The following is a 6918-nucleotide window of genomic DNA, read 5'->3' as shown; positions in this document are numbered from 1 at the left end:
CCCCCGCCATGGTCTGTCCCACCGCCGGTGCCTCTCTGCCCGCTGGCTACCTCCCTGTGGTTTTCAGGGTCCCCTGCTCTTCTCGGGGACCAGGACCATGGCAGATTAGTTCAGGATGGACAGCGGGAAGCAGAGCAGAGAATGTCCATTTTCTGGTCTGCTCCGTGTTAACAGTGAGACAGGAACGCTGTACTAAGGGAAGAGCCAGCACAGTGCCGTGCTAAAACTCCTGTATTGGAGGTGACATGTTCCATAAAGAGAACCTGTCACCTCCAAATGCTATCTCACAAGGGATTGTTAGCAATAAAGTTAAAGTGACATTAAAGTATATATATATTTTTTTCCCCTCCTCCCAATGTTAGTGTTAGGACTTACCTTAAATGATGTTTCCTAATCCGATCTTCCTCTTCCTTACTGTCCTTTTCATCTGTCCCTCCAGCGCTGGTGCGGGTCTCCTCTTATAGCTGAATTAGCTGATTAGAGCGGGACACTTTGAGCCGAGAATATTGCACATTGTCACAATATTCTCATTTTCTGAGATTGTGGATATATATATATAGAGCTTACAATCTAACAGGGAGGGGCCAGTGATACATGAGGAGGGAGCTGTGTGGGGATGAATTGTTTGGGAATGTGATGGTTGAAGAGATGAGTCTTATGGGATCGCCTAAAGGCAGTCAAGGTGGGAGATAGACGGATAGGTTGGGGTAAAGAGTTCCAGAGGATGGCTCTATCTTCTAGGACTTTTGTAGGTAGTCCATAGAGTGACAGGGTAAAGAACAGAAGCTCCTCTCCACTTCTAACATCCAGAACACAATTCTATTTCAAATCTCCAGGAAAATCCAACGCGTTTCAGGGATTTCAAGAGTCCCTCTTTTTCTTCACATGCACTTGAAATAAAGGAAATGTAAGGCCGTAGCCAGAAGTTCACGCACTACTGCGCATGCGCGAGTTCCAGCCTTCCGGATAGCTGGTACTTCCTGTGCGCTCACAGAGGAAAGTGGCGCACAGGAAGTGACACGTTGCTCTCTAATCTAATGCTCTATTTAAACCAGCTGGCCCAATGGATCAGTGATGAACGGTCTTTCAGCTCGCGCTCTGTGTTCCTGCTATTTGTTTGCCTGTTGCCTTGACTCGGATTGCTGCTGACCTTGACTGACCGCTGCCTGCCCCTGACCTCTGCTTGTTATCTGGATTCTGCCTCTGCCTGCTCCTCCTGTACCGCGCTGACCGTCTGGCCTTGCCCCCTGGCTTGTTTGACATCGCCTCAGTTTCCGCTGCAATCCTCGCTGACATCACAGCTGCCAACCAGCCCGGCTCATCCTTCCAGGGACCCAGTGTCCGGACTTCTACCAGGCACCATGTCAGGGGCGTAACTAGAAATCACAGGGCCCCATAGCAAAATTTTGTATGGGGCCCCCGTGATTGCTAGTTATGCCACTTGCAGAGCCCACCTGATATACCAAACAGCCCACCTGAGAGTGACCCTGCAGAGCCCACCATAGACTATCCATGGTGGGCTCTGCAGGGTCTCAGATGGGCTGCACACCTCTTACCTGTCAGGGCTGTCCGCCTCCGTGGACGCCGGGCCCCGCCTCCTCTTCCATCCCCGGGCCCCTCCTCCTCTTCTATCGACGGGCCCTGCCTCCTCTTACATCACTGGCCCCACCTGCTCTTAGGTCGCTGGGCAGTGATGTAAGAGGAGGCAGGGTTGCTCTTAGGCAGGCCCCGCCTCCTCCTTCACTGGGAACGTCGGCCTCTTCTGCGGAAGCTGCTGGCTGTCACTGACACAGCTCCGCAGCGGCTGTGAGGGGGAAATGCTGCTGCTGAGCTGTGTAGGAGACAGCCAGCACCCTTACATGCCATAGCGACCCAGGCAGCCCACACGGCATCAGAGGAATGCCTTGGCCGGGCCCCCCTGTGCCCGGGCCCCATAGCGGCCGCCTGGATCGCTATGGCAATTGTTACGCCACTGCACCGTGTCTGAACACCTTGGCACCCCGTGCTCCTCTCTGTCTACTCGCTCCCTGTTCCCACTCCCAGGGGTGCGAGACAAGAGCGGCAAGGGAGGCCTCCTCAGCCAATCGGTCCTCCGCTGGGTATGTGATAGGAAGTTTGCAAAAGCCGCGGAGTGTAGCGGTCTATGCTCACATGTTGAATAAAACTGGAAACCATGAAATATATCAAGTCAGCAAAATCATGAGATCTAAGATCCAATAGTCAATAAAAAGTATAAGAATGTATTTTCTTAAGCAAAAATGACTGACAGGGTTATCCACAGAAGGGTGAAGAGTTTGGAGAAGGCCGGGGAAGGGAACAATCTGGGACAACATAGCTGACTAATAAAGTGAGCTGCATTGGAGAATTTTTCCATATCAGCTGTTTGCTGCAGCGTTGAAGCTCGGCCGCGGCAGTATGAGGGTGACCAGGATACATAAACGTTACTCGTGAGCCCAATACTGACCTATCGCTGGTTTGTGATGTGACAGGGTAAAGAACAGAAGCTCCTCTCCACTTCTAACATCCAGAACACAATTCTATTTCAAATCTCCAGGAAAATCCAACGCGTTTCAGGGATTTCAAGAGTCCCTCTTTTTCTTCACATGCACTTGAAATAAAGGAAATGTAAGGCCGTAGCCAGAAGTTCACGCACTACTGCGCATGCGCGAGTTCCAGCCTTCCGGATAGCTGGTACTTCCTGTGCGCTCACAGAGGAAAGTGGCGCACAGGAAGTGACACGTTGCTCTCTAATCTAATGCTCTATTTAAACCAGCTGGCCCAATGGATCAGTGATGAACGGTCTTTCAGCTCGCGCTCTGTGTTCCTGCTATTTGTTTGCCTGTTGCCTTGACTCGGATTGCTGCTGACCTTGACTGACCGCTGCCTGCCCCTGACCTCTGCTTGTTATCTGGATTCTGCCTCTGCCTGCTCCTCCTGTACCGCGCTGACCGTCTGGCCTTGCCCCCTGGCTTGTTTGACATCGCCTCAGTTTCCGCTGCAATCCTCGCTGACATCACAGCTGCCAACCAGCCCGGCTCATCCTTCCAGGGACCCAGTGTCCGGACTTCTACCAGGCACCATGTCAGGGGCGTAACTAGAAATCACAGGGCCCCATAGCAAAATTTTGTATGGGGCCCCCGTGATTGCTAGTTATGCCACTTGCAGAGCCCACCTGATATACCAAACAGCCCACCTGAGAGTGACCCTGCAGAGCCCACCATAGACTATCCATGGTGGGCTCTGCAGGGTCTCAGATGGGCTGCACACCTCTTACCTGTCAGGGCTGTCCGCCTCCGTGGACGCAGGGCCCCGCCTCCTCTTCCATCCCCGCGCCCCTCCTCCTCTTCTATTGAGCTGTGTAGGAGACAGCCAGCACCCTTACATGCCATAGCGACCCAGGCAGCCCACACGGCATCAGAGGAATGCCTTGGCCGGGCCCCCCTGTGCCCGGGCCCCATAGCGGCCGCCTGGATCGCTATGGCAATTGTTACGCCACTGCACCGTGTCTGAACACCTTGGCACCCCGTGCTCCTCTCTGTCTACTCGCTCCCTGTTCCCACTCCCAGGGGTGCGAGACAAGAGCGGCAAGGGAGGCCTCCTCAGCCAATCGGTCCTCCGCTGGGTATGTGATAGGAAGTTTGCAAAAGCCGCGGAGTGTAGCGGTCTATGCTCACATGTTGAATAAAACTGGAAACCATGAAATATATCAAGTCAGCAAAATCATGAGATCTAAGATCCAATAGTCAATAAATCGAGACAAGAGCGGCAAGGGAGGCCTCCTCAGCCAATCGGTCCTCCGCTGGGTATGTGATAGGAAGTTTGCAAAAGCCGCGGAGTGTAGCGGTCTATGCTCACATGTTGAATAAAACTGGAAACCATGAAATATATCAAGTCAGCAAAATCATGAGATCTAAGATCCAATAGTCAATAAAAAGTATAAGAATGTATTTTCTTAAGCAAAAATGACTGACAGGGTTATCCACAGAAGGGTGAAGAGTTTGGAGAAGGCCGGGGAAGGGAACAATCTGGGACAACATAGCTGACTAATAAAGTGAGCTGCATTGGAGAATTTTTCCATATCAGCTGTTTGCTGCAGCGTTGAAGCTCGGCCGCGGCAGTATGAGGGTGACCAGGATACATAAACGTTACTCGTGAGCCCAATACTGACCTATCGCTGGTTTGTGATTAAATCCGCCCCTGCTTGTATAAGTGAAGCAGAAAACCTCCCGGTGACCATAAAACACTTCTGTTATATGTGTCCAGAAATAGGGAAACCTCCATGTCAGGTACGATGTCACACTCCGGTCCCTGGCATCACCTCGGCTCCCTCCTATTAATTACACCCTCTGAAGAACACGAATGTAATAACTGGTGTGATAACTGGGAGGGGCCGGGACACGGGAACACGCAATCATGACCAATGACTCATGTAGAATGAGAAGCACGCCCAAGGTGGATCCGCTCTTCATTTTTACTTCGGACAATTCCTCCCCATTCAGGTGCGGTCGGGGCAAGCTGAAGACTATAGAAGCCCGGGGGTGATGTAATGCGGAGTGTCACCAGGCGGGGGCGCTCCAAGGCAGTTCCATATACAGCATTCATATATCATAATATTTATGTGTTTTTTTTTGCTTATCTGCTTACAGTGAACCTTTCATTGACTACAAATCTGCAGAAATACATCCCTGACGTGTCACACTCTGCAACAACAGTATCATTTCTAGAACAGATCCATCATTTATCATTAAAAAGCCGTCCTTGAGCTCCAGTCAGTGACTTTGCCTAGGCTGAGATGATGTCATCAGCCTGCTGCAGGCAGGAGGAAGTAGTTCCTCAGTGTCCCCTCCCCCAGTGATCTGTCTGCTGCAGGCAGGAGGGAGCATTTCCTCGGTCTCCCCTCCCCCAGTGATCAGACTGCTGCAGGCAGGAGGGAGCATTTCCTCAAGCTCCCCTCCCCCAGTGATCTGTCTGCTGCAGGCAGGAGGGAGCATTTCCTCGGTCTCCCCTCCCCCAGTGATCAGACTGCTGCAGGCAGGAGGGAGCATTTCCTCAAGCTCCCCTCCCCCAGTGATCTGTCTGCTGCAGGCAGGAGGGAGCATTTCCTCGGTCTCCCCTCCCCCAGTGATCAGACTGCTGCAGGCAGGAGGGAGCATTTCCTCAAGCTCCCCTCCCCCAGTGATCTGTCTGCTGCAGGCAGGAGGGAGCATTTCCTCGGTCTCCCCTCCCCCAGTGATCAGACTGTACATTGTAACTTTGTAGCAAGTCACACAGTGAGAGGCTGTACCAGGGGCTGATCTGTGTCAGGGCTTGTTTACACCAAGCGCAGAGCAGTTACAGAACGCATCAAAAATGCATCCAATGTATTCCAATGGTATTTTGGGCTCTAGTTCACAACGCGGCGTTCAGTTCCAGAGCATGTGGAAAAACTGCAGCATGCCCTATTTTACCTGCTCTGGAATCGCATTAAGAGATGTTCGGCGTATGCGATGCCCGCTTGGATGTGACAGGGTCTGCGCACGGGAGCGTTAAGGTCTCCTGTCACGTCAAAACTGACTGCCCCGCTAGATTAGGCAACCAAGGCTGCCGAACTCTGTGCAGCATTAGGGACTCCTGTCAAGGCAACTGGACTCGCTGTATTTTTCTTGAAGACGATTCACTGATCATCCGACCAGCTTCCTCAATTCAGAATGACTGGTACAAAAAAACAATTTCTACAAGTCATTCTGAATTGAGGAAGCTGGTCGGGTGATCAGTGAAACGTCTTCATGAAAAAATACAGCAAATCCAGTTGCCTTGACTTATTTTTTTTCAGATATACCATGTGACCTGGAGGAATGAGAACCTTCGTAGACTCCCAGCAATAAAGTGAAAATATTTTTTTTTAAATGAAAGTTAAGTAAGTAAAAGTTAAATAAACTAAAATTAAAAATACAAAAAATTAAAAAGTTTTTAAAAAATAGTAAAACAAAATCTAAAATGAAAAAAAAGTTAAAAAAAGGTAAAATAAATAAAAAATTTCCCAGCACAGATCAAAGCCCCCCCTGAGACCCCACAGAGCCCACCTGAGACCCCAGCTTTCCTGCTATGCTAATAGCTGAACATGTCAAAAGCTGAATACAATGTGTGCGCTGTATCCAGCGACTGACAGGTTACGCGCAAAAGTCAAAAACAGGAAGGGGTGGGGCAAATTTAGTGGGGGGGGGATGGCGCCTGAGTTTCATTTTGCCTAGGGCAGATTCAAGCCAGAATACACCACTGGCAACAGCCTATGCTGATATACACTGCTTTGTATTGCTGACATTCAGAGATGTAATATGGTGTTTTGAGCACTAGATGGCGCTGTGGTAAGAATCACCAGGTGAAAATAAAGGAAACAAAGGGACTGGTAGTCCTCAATATACTAATACAGGGTGATTGATAAAAGGGGGAAGGGTTTGGAGAAGTGACCAATCTAGGACAATGTAGCTGATTCTGAAATATTCTCCAATTCAGCTCACTTTCCACTTCAGTTATGTTGTCCTAGATTGTTCACTTCTCCAAACTCTTCACCCCTTCTGTGAATAACTCTGTAAATGTCTGGTTTTGGGTCTAGATAGACTTCAACCAATGGAAATGTAAACAAAGACAGACCCGGAGAGACTGAGCGGAGGGGCTACATGACTGGGGGGGAGGAATAGTCCCGGGAGAAGGAGATAAAATAAAACGGGAACAGCTGCTCTTACCTGATTGGACGTTGGGGGTCAGGTGTCCGGGAGGAGCCGCATGGGAAGGAACTGCAAGGGCTGAGGGACGTCCTTTCCTAAGAATCGACGAAGGAATCAGGTTGTCCCTCTCTCCCTGAATTTTGTAGTTATGCGGGTGTGCGGGGTTCTTTTCTGTCACGGCAGCCTGGCGGGTTAGGGGGGCTTTGGGGGGTCT

This window comes from Nanorana parkeri, unplaced genomic scaffold (assembly GCF_000935625.1).
Source record: "Nanorana parkeri isolate BGI_ZX_2015 unplaced genomic scaffold, ASM93562v1 scaffold371, whole genome shotgun sequence".
In the NCBI taxonomy this organism is placed as follows: Eukaryota; Metazoa; Chordata; class Amphibia; order Anura; family Dicroglossidae; genus Nanorana; species Nanorana parkeri.
Note: the sequence above shows the minus strand (reverse complement) of the source record.